Source organism: Lampetra fluviatilis, chromosome 45 (genome assembly GCF_964198595.1).
Source record: "Lampetra fluviatilis chromosome 45, kcLamFluv1.1, whole genome shotgun sequence".
Classification (NCBI taxonomy): domain Eukaryota; kingdom Metazoa; phylum Chordata; class Hyperoartia; order Petromyzontiformes; family Petromyzontidae; genus Lampetra; species Lampetra fluviatilis.
In genome coordinates, this window is record NC_136319.1 from 4,787,135 (window position 1) to 4,803,907 (window position 16,773).

Genomic DNA, 16,773 nt, shown 5'->3' on the forward strand with positions numbered 1-16,773 from the left:
ATATAAGGAACGAAACAGTAAGACTTCTCCACAAATCTGGCTGTCGCCTGATGAAGCTAGTTGTAATTACTGGAGAAACGTCGTACTCAGTTTGTAAATATTGTGACTTGGCTCTCCAACACACAGGTGTGCTGTGCTAGTGACGAATTGGCATGTTCTGTTTACTTGACAACCCTTACTAGTTGGCTGTGTCGGGTGGTGGCAGGTTTTAACGACACATTTATATTTTTATGCGATCTAACCCAAAAAACTCTATTATGGATGATATTGGTCGCGAAAGCCTACGTGTTAAATTACAATGAGTATGCATTGCCTGTTGGGTTATTAATATGGTAATCAACGCACATTATGCATGCACATTGTGCTTGTACCTCCTGGTGGCGGGTTTGATGACACATTTATATTTACGTGATCTAACCAAAAAAAAACCTATATTAAGGTCAATTTACATACCTACACAGAGACCCACATACACACAGACCCACAGAGACCCACAGATTTGCACGGTTGGCTACATACGGTGCGAAAGACTTTCAACATACATACACACTACTACGCACTACACTACTTTACAATACACTACTATACACTACACTTTACACAGCCTCCGAATAGTATAGTTGGCTACGTACAAAGGAAGTTCAACATACCCACACCCACTCACTACTGTACACTATACACTACACTACTATCCATTACGCAATACACTACACGATTATACACTACACTATACACTACTATGATGTACACTACTTGAGCATATTGAGACTACAAAACAGAGAGAGGAAAGTAGAAACAACAAAATACGAAATGTGCAGTGGACCACCTTCGACTACGGTGATATCTGCCCCATGGATTGTGATTGATGATGAATATGGAAAAGGGTTGAGCAATGCTGTCGCTTTGACTACGTGTCATTAGTCATGTCATTCAGAAAATGACCACCACCCTTGCCCCCTGTCTTTCAGAATTTCTCAAAGAGATCTCCAACACATTCATCGTGTGCCTGAACCGGCACTCCGACCACGTGCTTCACGATAGAATCCGCCTCAACAAGACGACGCTGATTAGAGCTCTAGCGAAAGGGCCAAATATGCTGATCGCACAACTTCACACCCGGGGCTTTCTCACCAATAACCACAGACAGGTGGGCATGTTTTGTTTTCTTCTTCGTATTTTTTCCACCTCGAGCGTGTTAAAACTGCTTTCCTTGTACGTGGAATTATCCAGGGTTGTTGGGGGTTTCTGTCGAATGTCTCTGAAAAGTCCTCCTTTTTACACGCTTTGATTTAACTCACTCTGTCTGTTATATCCTCAACTCTGTCCGTTGTCGTATCCTCAAATCTTGTAACTCAATTTTAACCCACTTTCCAATGTCGTATCGACTGCAAACTTGGTATACGTATGTCATACTGATGACAATACTATATTATATCAGTAAAAATAAAAAAAAAAAATTTTTAAGCAATGTTTTTTTATATCTTATGTTTTGGCTTGGGTCTAATTGTCCACGCTCAACTGACGTTGGCTGTAAATTACCACGGTCCCTTATGTTGTGGCAAGCTTCGGGGCCACTTCCTGGAGTCGTGGAGTTCTGCCATTACTCGTATGGTACATTTCATTAAAGCGTTTTTTTATGAAAGTATTTTTTAATATTACTTATTTAAACCCACATTTCAGTCAAATGCACAAAGTAGATAGGTTTGCTTGATCGTTGAAAAGGCATAATATTAAACCCATCAGTCTTCCAGCTTAAACAATTTCCCGTTCTGATGATGTTAAGTGTAAATCATTGGTCATCCATGTTTTTCTTCCGGTTCCATTCCGATGACGTATTAATATGTGAGAGAGAGGAGTTTGGAACCATTTACTCTCCCCATGCAATTCCCTCATTAGTAGAGAGCACCAATGCGGATTATTATGAGTGTTTTAACAGTGGCATAAAGATGGACAATAATTCAATCTGGAATACTGCGAGATTTAGAATGTATTAACTATGCCCCCACGCATCGACAATTACAGAACACCGAGCTCTACCGACTCCTAGAAACTCCTCAAAACTCGAACAACACACGGCTACACAGCGCCCCCGTATGTTGGCAACAACAGAGCGCCGTGGTAATACATAAAACACGATGACCGTTCGTACCAACTCTCACGCACGCTCCGCCCTTCAGTGATGCAATGGGGCAACATAAATCCAGGGTACACACGGGATCTGCCATCAAGGCCATGCATAGCCTCAAAGATTCCCAGGACCCGACAGTGGTTGTCTTGGTTTGCATTTATAACTGCGCTCTTGATATATCCACTCAAAAGGCGGTGGTGTCTCGACTGGTTGGAATCCTCCAACCGCAACGTTGAACAGCTCAGCTGCAGTCGTGGTCACGAAGTTTACGTCGTCGGTAGCGCTCTTGAGAGACTCCACGTGGCGACAGTCTTGGGACTTGGCCGGCGCCTCCAACCGCAATGTCGAACACTTCAATGCGGCCGCAGTCTCAGTCCCGCAGCCTTCCACCTGGCAGTCGTCGCTGGTCTTCTCCGGGAGTCTCTTGGTCGTGGTGGGCGTCGATCGTCGCCTCTCTGTACCCCGGTGGCGCCCCACTTGAATCCACAAATTTAGCCCCGCCCTCATGACCTCTCTCTCTCTGCCCTTCCTAGTAGCTAATTAGCTGCCTTTTGCTGGATGGGAGACATTCGTCTCTCGCCTCTCGGCTCCTGTCAATCAACTTGGCATGTGCAACAACCTTCAATGGGAACCTCGAAAATTAGTTATACTAAAGCCGATTTTTCTTGTTGGCAACACCTGGCCACAAACCATGCATAGCCCCGTCGAACACCCCCCTCACCCCCACCACCTAACCTGTTCCGACTGGACAATTTGTGTCCTGCCGCCAATTAAGGCCAGACCGAGTGACACCGTCGCTTCCGGAGGTGGAGGTTGCTGGGGGATTCACCTCCCTGACCACTCACCCACCCCCTTACCTTATGTTACTTTAGCCACCTCAGCATGACAGCGCTCACCCACACCATTACATGCGTCACATAGCGCCCCTGAATACCGAGTACAACCGCAGCTGGGTTTATCGCCCCCATGCGCCCCCCAACCGCCTGCCGTTTTGTCATTCCCATCGTAGAGTGCAACGTTTGAGTCTGGCTTCATTACTCCTTTCTCCCCCCCATCTCTCTCTCCTTTCCCTCTCTCGACAGATGCTGATAAGCATGGACTCTACTGAGGCCACGGTGCAACTGCTGGACTTTGTCCTGAGCAAGGATCAGTGGAGTGCCAAGGCTTTCTGGGAGCTCCTGTGGGAGCTGAAGAATTCGTACCCTCAACTCGGGGACACCTTCGATGGCTTCCTGAGGAACCAGGCGTAGAGTAAGGTGGCGGGCTGATGAATGTTGCCAGCTTGGGACACTGGCCGATTGTTCATGGCAGCAGTCGCTGAAGTGGAAATTTCGCGCTTTTAAAATATGGTGGAAAAACAACACTGGCAGCCGTCCTCAGGTGAAGAACAGGTCTGTCGGAAAGACAGCGTCCGACAGCCCTGTTATTCACCTGAGGACGGCTGCTTGCGTTGTGGACGAAACGTCGTGAGATTTATTTTATTATGTTTTATTTTTATTATTTTATTATTTCCCTTCTACGTGACTTTTACCGAAAGAACCAAGAAGATGGTGGAATATTATTATTATTATAAAAAAATATATTTGGAATTTGACCACGTCAACATTTTGTTCAAGCGTTTAAACTTTACAAGAAAATAAGGGGTTTAGGAACTTATTTTGCAATGAGAGACTTCTAAAACGTGGCAATTTCTTGGGATGACGTTTGACTCTCCTCCTCCAAAGCAGGAGCAACGTCCAGTGTTGGGGCAGCTGCTGTTAGCAAGTAGCATATGTGAAGGCTGGTACGGCACACAAGAGAGGGTGAGTGGCCAACACCACGCCTAGCCGCATTTATCTCTTCAGCGGCTATGTTTATACACACCGCACCAGGTACTTATTTTGAGGCTGAGTCGACCTAGAGGAAGCCGACCTAGGGGAAGACCGGTTCTGATAATCGTCACTGGTGTTAGCCACGAGCGGGAATCGAATTCGGGTCACCAGGTTCGTGTGCTAATTGCTACCCTACTGCTCCCTATCCAGCAGCCCAACGCAACTTCCTTTGCTTTCCCTATCCCAAGCACTTATCCTCACCCTCCTCTGCCCCCCTCTTCCTCTCTCTCTCTCCCCTTTCACCCCCCCCCCCCACATTCCCTCTCTTCTCCAATCTCTGCCTATCCCTTAATTCTAACCAAAATCCCTCTGCTCCCCTTCTCCTAATCACAATCCCTCTGCTCCCCTTATCCTAACCACAATCCCTCCCCTTCCTCATAACCACAATTCCTCCGCTCTCTACTCCTTAACCACAATCCCTCCACTCACCCCCTTCTAACCACAATCACTCCACTCACCCCCTTCTGCATTTCCATTTGTTTTTTTGAGTGAAAACTCGCCCCCACTAAAGAGGGCATCGTATTACTTTACAGTATACATTTATATTCTTGGTTCTTTCGGTAAAGTCACGTAGAAGGGAAATAATAAAATAATTAAAATAAAACAATACAATTCTCACGACGATATGGCCACAACGCAAGCAGCCGTCCTCAGGTGAAGAACAGAGCTGTCGGAAAGACAGCATCCTAATGAACACTGCTTAGCTTGGCAGTGTATTTTAAGCTGGGTGGGAGGAGCAGAGAGCCTTGAGAAAGGAGTTTACATATCAACAGAGGAATTTAGCATGTTGATGACAAATGCAGATATGGGGTTAGTCACTCCTTGTGGAATGTGTAGGCGGTGGGGGGGTCTCAAAGTCATATTATGCTAGTGTATTATGTATGATTAGCAGTAATAAAGGAAGGGAATTTTTTATAATTCCAAAGAACTGCAAATACCCTACTACCATACAATAAACCGATGTGAAAAACTAATTTTAATTACATCAATATAATCAATGTACTCAATATACTCTCCAATAAGCTGAGCTATTAACATTAAGTAACTGGGTATACACTACACTATATAATGCCTTATTATACCTTCCAATCTAAACTACACTGTATAATATCGTATACACAGCACCAATATAAGCTCTAACATTATGCATTATATTCGTATGTCTCCAACTAAACTTTTTTCTGCATCACACAACTATACACCGTACTATACACTGCCATAGACAAACCCCAACATTGAATTAAATACTGCGTTACTATACACTACCCTATACCTTAGACTATACATTGTAATATTACACTATGTATTATTCTACAAACCCTACTGTATACCACACGGATGTATATTCACTAAACAATTACGATACTATATATTACCTTATACATTATATTAAACATTACACTGTTATGCAATTTATTATTATACAATCTGCAATACACCATACCATTGACAGTCGAGTGAAAGGTACTAAGAGGAAGCAAAGACATATGTAATGGGGGAGTGGTAGCAGGAAACTTGCAGCAGAGCAAAGACACCGATCCGTGAGGAGAAAACAAAGGATATATAGTCAATGCCAGCGAATGGAATGCAGTCTGAAAGTCACCGTAAACGTGAACACAATCAATCAAGACCCGAAATGGTTTATCACATCCTTCCAATGATTGCTGAGCCAGAATCCATCTTCTTGGTTGAAATTGTCTCTGTGTTTGTATATGTGGAAGGCCTCATGAACGAATCTCTCATGGTAGCCGGATGGCTTGCAGAGAACCTCTGTCTTGGAGAAGTCAATGTCATGTGAGCCCACTAAATTATAACAATTATCTGCCACGGCTGAGGTGTTGGTCCTATCGTGTTTCAGGTCTGCTTTGTATTCACGGATGCAGTCCGAGACATGTCGTTTGCTTTCTCCATTGTAACTGCTACCACAGAGGCAACTTAGTTTGTAGACGCCAGGGTACTGTATGTCTGGAATCATATTTTACAGACGGGACCAGATCACGGATTTTGTGTACTGTGTTGAATCGGACCTGGATCTTGTGTTTATTCAGGATTTTGTAGATATTTTTTGTCACCCCCGCAATGTAGGGTAAGGTGATGGTTTTGAATGGCTCCTCAAGAGGATCCTTCTTCATGGTTGGAGTGATGGCTTTGCAGATTGTGTAGTTGGAGTAACCATTAGCCTTGAGAGCTTGGTGTACGTGTTTGAGTTCCCTGGCAATGTGTTCCTGGTTGGAGATGCATTGGGCTCTATGGTGTAGAGTCTTGATGAGAGAATTCTTCTGGGATGGATGGTGGTGGGAATCTGGTTTTAGGTAAGCATCCGTATGGGTAGCTTTCCTGTAGACAGTGGCTCATTGAACCATCAGGTCTCTTTTTTATTAGGACATCCAAAAAAGGTAGCTTGTCATCTTTTTCGACTTCCATGGTAAATCTGATGGCTGGGTGTATGGAATTGATGTGGTAGAGGAATTGGTCTCGAGCAGGCCGGCCATGTGGCCAGATGACAAAAGTGTCATCCACGTACCTCTTCCATAAGGTCGGGCGTAGAGTGGCAGTCTGGATGATGGCATCAGTCTCAAATTTCTCCATGAAAACGTTGGCTAAACCGGAGATAGGGGGAGCCCATTGGGGTGCCCTCAGTTTGTGTGTAGAAAGTTCCATTCCAGGTGAAGCATGTATTGGTTAAGCAGTGTCTCACCAGGGGGGGGGGGGGGTACCTCAGTGTTCAGTCCTTGATGAACCAAGTCTTCAATGATTGCGATGGTGTCAAGTACAGAAACTTTGGTGAATAAGGAAACAACATCAAAACTGACAAACAGCTCGTCTGGGGACAGATTTTGTAGGTAGGAGGACAGGGAAATACCCTTGATTGTCGATACCAGGTGAGTAGAAGATAGTCCTCCTACCTACAAAATCAAGACATGGAAAAAATATAAAAATAAGGGGACATGCTCTAAGAAAGTTAAAAGGAATCTTGCAAAGTTTCCTAAACTGTTCATTGCTCAGAGCCAATCTGAGGGCCGGTGGATGAGAGTTCCAGATCTTAGATGCCACACTCGAGAAGGCCCCTAATACTGCCCAGCGTAGAATGACAAACTATAGGGCCTGGCCTTAGGAGCACAAGGTGTGTATCTACCAGACGTCTGGGGGGTGCCAGACTAGACTGCAGGGACTGAGGTCCAAGGCCGTTTTGATCGTTGTAAGTCAGAACAGCTAACTTAAATTGTATGCGATAGCTGACTTGGTAGCCAGTGCTGATGATGGAGGATTGGTTGTATGTGCTCGAAACGGCTGACACATCTAAGCATGTGGGCCAGCCGCATTCTGCACCAGCTGCAGTTTCCGAACCAGTCCACGAGGCAGCTCAGCATACAAAGCATTTCCGTAATCCAGACGCTTTGATGCAAAGATGTGAACCAGTGTTTTGAGATCACTAGTAGATAAGAGGGGTCACAGCCCTCGGAGCACTCTTCGGTTATTTGGCCACAGCTGCAACCTGAGGGTGCATGGTGAAGCTAAGATCGAACAGTGCACCTAGGTTGTGCACCACTGTCACAGGAAGAGGGCGTACTCCATCAATTAGTGGAGGCTCAAGCTCCCTCTGTCCCATCTTCAGCCGACTCTCTGACCCTACAATAATCAGCTCTGCCTAGTCAGGATTCAGCTTTAGCCAGTTCTGCTGATACCATGCAGCTACCTCTGCATGTAACCCGTGCCTCTGGATGATAGCTCCCAGCGGCCTAACATAGATGTTGAATTAAAGGGGATATAAGACTGACCCCCTGAGGGATGCCATAAAGGGAGAGGGTCCAGTAGGGGATACGTCGGGACCCCAGGCAACCTGCTGGGTCCTGCTCTGCAGAAAAGATCCAATCCACTTCAAGGTGGTGCCTTCGATTCCTTCCAGGTCCCGTAGGCGCCGCAATAAAACCCCACGATCGATTGTATCAAATACCGCTGACAGGTCCAACATGACAAGGGCTGAAATACAGCCCCTGGTGCTCGCCACGAGGGGATCGTCTGGCATGAAAACCAAGGTGGACTCAGTTCAGCGATGGGCCCTGAAACCTGATTGAGTGACACCAAAGAAGCACTCGGCCTCAAGACATCTCCAACTGGGAGGAGGCCACCCTTTCTATAATCTTCCCTAAAAATTGAAAAAAGGAAAGATTGGAGATTGGGCTAAAGTTAGCCAGGATATCAACATCCAGTCCCATTTTATTTAGGAGTGGTCGCACTAACGCCTTTTCAGGGGCCCCGAGAACACTCCTTCTGAAAGGGAATAGTTGACCAATTCGGTCAACCGTCGGGATCGCCAGCTCAAATGCCTCCTTAAGAACCCAGGAGGGACAGGGATCTGAATCACAAGTGGTCCATTTCATCCCCGCAGTGGGCTGGATGAGGTCTGCAGGCAGGACCAGTTAAGCAATCCTCAAAGACGAGAGGAGCCCTTGGGTCCAAGCTAGGATCAGCACTAATTGCTCGGCAGATACCTTCTCTAATGCGATCGATCTCATTAGCAAAGAACTGATGGACATATTTGCAGCGCTCTTCAGAAGGAGCAACCTTTATGGACGTACAGTCTTGGTGAATAAAACCGTTGACCATCCTGAACAGTTCAGCAGGGTGGTTCCTTGCCGAGTCAATCCTTATGGCGACATACTTTTTTATTCACCATGAAGATAGCCCCTGCGCGTGTATGCCTATTGACGGGCTCCTAGAGTTGTTCGATCATCGAGTTGAGATCTGTGGCAGAATCGTTACATGTTCCTAAGTTATACTTTCAAGGCCAAGAGGGCTCTGGAATATCAGCAGGGTGCTCGTGGTAACTTGAGCATGAAGATGGCGGCGAAGAGCAGGGTCATTGATAGCAGATCGGAGCACTAAATTGTACTTATCAACTCTTTCATTGATGGTACCACTGTCACAGTAAGAGGAAATATCGGCCGATAAGGCGTCATGATAACCAGATGAGGTCGTTAGCCTAATGAGCGAACCCCGCCCCCCTGAAGTCCCCTTCACTGTTGGAGAGGGGTAGGGAGACCCTTGATCTCAGCATGAATCACCGTGTGGTCAGTCCATAGTGCGGACGAAAATGTAATGGCCCCAACTGAGACCCCCTGGGTGAATACTCGCTCGATCGTGTGGCCGTGGTGATCCTGGGTTGGGGTCTGAATAAACGGAGTAAATCCCACGAAACCCATCTAAAAGGTCTGTGTCCAAACTGTCAGATGGGTCATCCATCCGTGTGTTGAAATATCCCAGAGTAATTGTGCAAGCGAATTCCAGGAACAAGGGAGAGATCACCTCACACAGCTGAGACGTAAAATCACCTTTTCTTCCAGGTGGTCTATAAACAAGGGGTGAAATACAGGCCCCGATTCTCATTCAGGGCACAACGCACGATCATGCATTTAAATTACCCAACTTTGGGACGAGGGCACATGAAAGATCACCGCGACCCCACCACCTCTCTTTTTACCTGGTTTGGGAATACGGGATATTGAATGCCATCTGGAACCAAATCAGCAAAAGGTTGGTCGATTCCAGGTCAAAGCCAGGTTTCAGTACTAAAAGCTAGGTGGGGATAGCCCATAGCAATTGTTTCACGTACTAAAGGGCACATTGCACGACCAACTTGGCGTTAATAAGCATACACTTCAGTACAGGCTCTTTCTTACCACCGATACCTCTATTTTGCAGCTAGGTGGAAAATTGGTTAGGAATGTTTATTATAACACTAGGCCGATGGCGATAGGCATTTTGGAATCTGGATATGAGGATGTGATGCAAATGTGAGGCTACCGAGATCTTGTGAGTAGAGAATGAATTAGAACCGTCAATCCTCACTGGCTACCAGATTGCAAGCTCCCTGCAGGCATCCTCCGTCCACCAGTTTATTCGAAATCCGAGACTCCTAAAGTCATGAACTGAGTAGCCCAGACGAGCTTAGCTTTGACAAGGCCAAGCTGGGTTGTAGAGCACAACAAACTGATCACAGGCAGGTGTAGTGGTAGGACAATCAGATAGTCGTTAATACAGAAGCACCAATCAAAAGATGAGATGAATCTGCCTTTGAGGTAAGGTGCAGCTCAGGCAGATCCAGGGAGCAGCAGATCGGGCACAATCCCTCCACTCTTATATTAACCACAACTCCTCCACTCTCTCCTCCCCTAACCACAATCCCTCCGCTCCTCTCATAACCACAATCCCTCCACTCCCCCTTCTAACCATAATCCCACCGCTTTATCCCCCCCCCCTTAACCACAATTCTACCGCTCCCCTTCTCTGATTTTCAAAAAATTACGGATAATCGCTACATCATGACGATTTCAAGTAGCTCATTTTTTTGCACATTTTTGCATGACGTTGTGTGTGTTCTTTTTTAGGTTTTGTGTATCCAAGTTTTTTTAATTTGTTTACTCTGTGTAATTGGCATAAACAAATGTCCAAATAAGCTAAAAAAAGACTGTAAAAAGTTACTTTGGGACCTTGTGGTAAACATGCAAAGTGTGTTCGCATGTTTACCACAAACATGCCACACATGTTCACCACAAACATGTGTTTGCATGTTCACCACAAGTACCGTGTGTGGTTAATGCAGAACTTGATTCCTTGCAAAGGGTTTTTATCTATTTGGTGTTTGAACATCTTCACCCACCTCCTGTTTAATTGCCAGGAATGGAAAAACCTGTCTTCTTTTTTCATATTTTGATACCGGCAAAAAGGTCCCATTTTTTTACAGTCTCCACAGTTGTCGGGTATAATAACAAAAAATCGATGTGAAGGTTACAATACTTAATAATTGAGGTTATCGCCCGTTCTTTTTGCTTTCATGCCCGTCCCCCCATCGGTTTTAGGATTTCCTCAAAGCGTGGGGGGGGGGGTTGGTGGGTGGATCTTTCCCCGTGGAGAGAGACAACAGAAAGGTATCCCATGATATAGCTGCTGCTCACCCCGAGCTATAAATGCTCTGGTGCGTGTGGCATTGTCTTCATGTACTTGTCACCTTTCGGCGTTCTTCTCTGTGTAGAGTAATAGCGCCGGCTGGTGGACAGCAGCGGCAACTGTGGCGGACAGACGGCACACACGCCGGTGATGGTTTGCACGGGTGTTGGCAGAGAGGAGGAACTAGCGCAAGGGTCATGGAGGACCCCATTTGGAGGCCCCTGGAACCTGCTAGTGGGTTTGAGAAGGGAGACGCGGTCAGGGCGGAGCCAGGCCGCGCTGGGAGCATAAAAGGAGCCGATAGCGGGGGCTCGAGGCTGCTGGTTCTGGGAAGGGACTCGTCTTGTCGTTGCTGTCACTGTCGTCGCTAAACGTCTCCGCTAGATATTGCGCTACGAAGGATAGTAGTTGAATATCTCAGTCAGCGCCGTCAGTGTTAGACTGCTAGTGTTGTGTACAGGTTAGGCTGAACTACTGTGGTGAGTGTGTGGACGAGACCGTGGAAGTTGTTAATAAAGAAAGTGTCTCCTATAAACTCTTCTCTGAATCATCGACGCGACATCTGGTCTGACAATGACGGTGAGACTCGGCCATAGAGAAGGCTGCTGTCTCTTGTGTAGGCCGATCAATTTCAAAGACACTGCCATATATTATCAGAATTTGTTTGCAAGTTTACCACAAGTACCTTGTGTGTGGTTAATGCAGAGACTTGATTCCTTGCAAAAGGTTTTTATTTGGTGTTTGAACATCTTAACGCCTCTCCTGTTTTATTTCCAGAATGGGTAAAGCAAACGTATTATTTTTTTTTTCTTCACAATAAGCCACTTCGTTCAGCTATCATTTGTGGCCAGGTCGCTTCTGGGGAAAAAAGTGCTACATAAATTATTAATAGTTAAATGGGAGTATTATGACTCATTCCCGTGATGAATAAATACCGTGCAGTACATCGTGAGTTGCGTGTGTGGTGCCTCTTTCAAACACCCAAGACCAAGACGGAGAATCCACCCGTGTTGCATTTAAACAGGATGTTGCTGCAAGTGCTGTTAGCAAGCACAACGACAATGAAACCCCCGTGTCGCCTTAACAACCTGTACGGGCAAGGGGCCGTCCATAAATGACGTCACGCGATTTTGGACGATTTTTAACCCCCCCCTCCCCTCGTCACAAGGCGTCACAAAGAGTCAGACCCCCCCCCTCAAATATGACGTCACACAGCTCTGCCCCCCCCCCCCAACACTATTGTCATTGTAGTGCGTATTTAATGTGGCGCTGCACTCTGATGTTGTAGGAGAAAACATTTATTCAAAAGTCTATTTAATTAAGTAGAACGTGTTGTCTATATTCATTTAAAGGTGCGCATTTCGATGTGACGACACATTTCTCAAATCCCCCCCCTCGTCACACATCGTCACAAATGGCTGACCCCCCCCCCCCAACAGGTGCGTGACGTCATTTATGGACGGCCCCCAAGTGTTGTTAGCGAGCACCTCTGAAGGCCGGCAAGGCACACGAGGCAATGAGTGGCCAGCACCACGCCCGACCGCTTTTGTCTCCCTATTTGCGATGTTTACTGTACGCCACCGCTCCAGTTATTCATTTCAGGCTGAGTCGACCTAGAGGAGGCCCAGGACCAGTTCAGATAATCGTCACTGGTGTTGGACGTGAGCGGGAATAGAAATCGGGTCGCCAGGTTCGGAGCGCAGCGCGAGAACCGCTACACTACCGCTCCCCACACACACAGTAACACACTCTCGCACACACATATATACACTCACTCACCCACACATTCACGAACACACTCACCCACTCACACAGTCACTCTCCCACACACCCACACACACTCACCCACACACTCACCCACATACGCTCGCACACACACACAAAAAAGACAAAGTTCCCCCGTATAGCCTTAACAGACTGTAGGGGCAAGTGCTGTTAGCGAGCACCTATGAAGGCCGGAACAGTACACGATGGGGTGGGTGGCCAGCACCACGCCCGACCGCCTTTGTCTCTCTAGTGACGGTGTTTACACCGCACCAGGTACTCATTTGAGGCTTATTCGACCTAGGGGAGGCCCGGGACCGTTTCAGATAATCGTCACTGGTGTTGGCCGTGAGCGGGAATCTAACCCGGATCGCCGGGTTCATAGCGCAGCGATCTAACTGCTGCACTACCGCTTCCCACACACTCACTCACCCATCACCCACTCCCCCAAACACTCACCCACATGCTCACTCACACACTCAGTCACTCACTCACACACTCAGTCACTCACTCACACACTCACTTACCCACTCACCCACACACTCACCCACACATCCACTCACCCACACACTCACCCACACACCCACTCACCCACACACTCACTCACCTACGCACACACCCACACACTCACCCACACACTCACACACTCACCCACTCACACACTCACCCACACACACTCACATACTCACTCCCCACTCACCCAAACACTCACCCACATACTCACTCACACACTCAGTCACTCATACACTCACACACACACACCCACACACCCATCCACACATACATTCACTCACGCTCTCTCTCTCACACGCATTCACATTCCGGTCCAGATCTCCACTCACTCCCTGGTATCCACGCAGACCACTCCCCAGACAGCGGTGCCAGTCCCTTCCCCGACTCGGCAATCGAGAGGCTGCGTTGTTTATACAGCGCATGGGCACGCACACAGAGACATGTTGCTTACACGCAGATACACACAGAGAGACAAAGACAAAGATTCCCCGGGTAGCCTTTGACAGACTTGCTGGAGCAAGCGCTCTCAGTAGCGAATAGCGGAACGTATAACGGCCGGCACTGTGGCACACGAGGTGGATGGGTGGCCAACCCCACGCCCGGCCGTCTTTGTCTCCCCAGTGGCGATGCTTACTACACACTGCACCAGATACACATTTTTCAGGCTGAGTTAACCTAGCGGAGGCCCAGGACTCACCCACTTACACACTCACCAATATGCTCACCCATAGACTCACACAAATACAAATACACACACTCAACCACTTCCCCACACTAATTCCAACACCCACCATTCGCCACTAAGTGGCGGTGACGTCACCACGGCGCTTGTGCCAGGCTAGGTGCACTTTGAGGCCACGTGAAGTGTCGAAGGCTCACTACTGGCCGGAGGTCAAGGGACAGACCCAGCAGGTGCCATAGAGGTTGACTGACTGAGATGATTGGCCGATGCACCACCTGTGCCCCCTACTGTGCCAACTTGCTGTGTTTTAGCCGCCCGGCACTCCGCTCGTTGTTGTGAACGTGGCTCCTCCGTCCTCCGTTGTTGCTGGAGGGCGACTGCCTCCAACTGCCCAGTAGCAGCGTCCTTCACGAGCCTCCTCCACAGAGGCCGATCTTGACATCGCTGGTGCCGGTCATCGGCAAGTCCACTCAGGTCCACATCCTCCTGTACCACATCACTCCATCTCTTCTCCAGCCCCTGCCACGCCCGTTTAGCCCCTCCCCCCCTCTATCGAGCTGAACAAAAGCTGTTTAGGCATGCGGTGGCTGGGCATGCGGGCGACATGACCCAGCCAACGCAGACTTGCCTGCTGGAGGAGCTCTCCGATGAAGGGGAGTGTGCCCAGATCTGTCAATGATGTGTGAGCTCCTCACATAATTCAGCCTGGTTATGTATATGTGGATGTTGAACTTATTTCGCACCGTACAAATCCAACCGTACTAAGCTGTTGGTCTATCTATGGGTCTATATATGGGTCTCTATGGGTATATCCATGGGTCTCTATGGGTATATGTATGAGTCTTTATCTATGGGTATCTATGGGTCTATCTATGGGTCTCTATGGGTTTATCTATGGGTCTCTATGGGTTTATCTACGGGTCTCTTTGGGTTTATCTATGGTTCTATATGGGTCTATCTATGGGTTTATCTATGGGTCTATCTATGGGTTTATCTATGGTCCATCTATGGGTCTCTCTGGGTCTCTATGGGTCTGGGTGTTTGTGGGTGGCACGGCCAGCCCGAATGCTTCGAACGGGTCGCAGATGTTCCACTTAGAGGGGTCAAAATGTTGTCGCAAGCACTCACACCAACAACGGTCACTTCTCACCCCCCCACCCTCACATAGCTTTAATAGAATATTTGGGGGTGGTGGCGAGTTTCTGTTAGCGAGCCCGCGCTCGTGAAAAGTCAACAAGGCACAAGGCAATTTGCCTCCGGGGAGATGCTCCCCTTTGAACCCTCTCCCCCATCTTCTCAACGGCCTCTCCCTCCCCGCTTCGTCTCTTGCCGCTCCGTGCGCCGTTCTGTTGCCGACTGTGAATCTCAAAAACTCACGAATTCGGGAGGGAGATCGTGGTGGTGGTGGTTTTGTGTGTCTCGTATTTTTCGTTCCGTGTCTTTAGTGATTGCGTGTGTCTCTTGTGTGTTTCTTTAGTTAGTGTCTTTAGTGCGTTACTTAAGACACACACTAAAGACAGACACTCACTAAACACACACACTCACTAAAGACACACACACTAAAGACACACACACTAAAGACACACACTCACTAAACCCACACACTCACTAAACACACACACTCACTAAAGACAGTCATTAAAGATACTGTGGGGGCCGACGCTCGCCCCCTCCACTACCCCTTCCTCCTCATCAGCCGCCTCTCGCCGGGCCCCTGCCGATCGGGTGATCGCCACCCACCCCGCGCAAGTGCCCTCTCTGAGGGACATCGCTAACCGGCTGGCTCACCACCACCCGGGGTTATCCCGCACACGCCCACGTACACCACCTCTAAAACGAACGCGGTGGCGTGAACGCACGCGCCGCTGCAGGCGCTTGTTTTCCAACGCACGCGCGCATAAGCACGCACGTTTATGTTATTACACGCTTTTTTATTTAACTCACTCTGTCTGTTGTATCCTCAACTCTGTCTGTTGTCGTATTCTCAAATCTTGTTACTCTATTTTAACCCACTTCCCAATGTGGTATCGACTGCAAAACTTGGTATACGTATGTCATACTGATGACAATACTATATTCTATCATTAAAATATATATATATTTGTAAGCAATCTTTTTTGCGTCTTATGTTTCGGCTTGGGTATAATTGTCCACGCTCAACTCACGTTGGCTGTAAATCACCACGGTCCCTTACGTTATGGCAAGCTTCGGGGCCACTTCCTGGAGTCGTGGAGTTCTGCCATTACTCGTACGGTACATTTCATTAAAGCGTGTTTAAAAAAAAGTATTTTTAAATATTACTTATTTTTAATACATGCGCGCCACACACACACTCAAATTACCAACACCACGCCGAGTTTCTACCCACACACACACAAATCACACTGCACCGATACTCTGTACTAAAGTTCATTAACGGAGCGTTTAAAAAAAAATCACCTATCACTACCCAATCCCTTAGGTGTACCCCCACTCTATTACTCACCTCACAGACGCACTCTCGGTGTCGCACTGACGCTGTGGGCATCTGAGGGACGACGATCAGAGAGGGCTTTGTCTAGGCTCGTGGCCTACCATAACACTCACACTAAAGACACACACATTCACTAAAGACACACACACTAAAGACACATTCACTAAAGACACACACACGAAAGACACACACTAAAGACACACACTAAAGACACACACACTCAACACAAACACTAAAGACACAAACACTAAAGATACACACACTAAAGACACACACACTCACTAAAGACACACACACTAAACACACACACTAAAGACACACACACTCAACACAAACACTAAAGACACACACACTAAAGATACACACACTAAAGACACACACACTCACTAAAGAC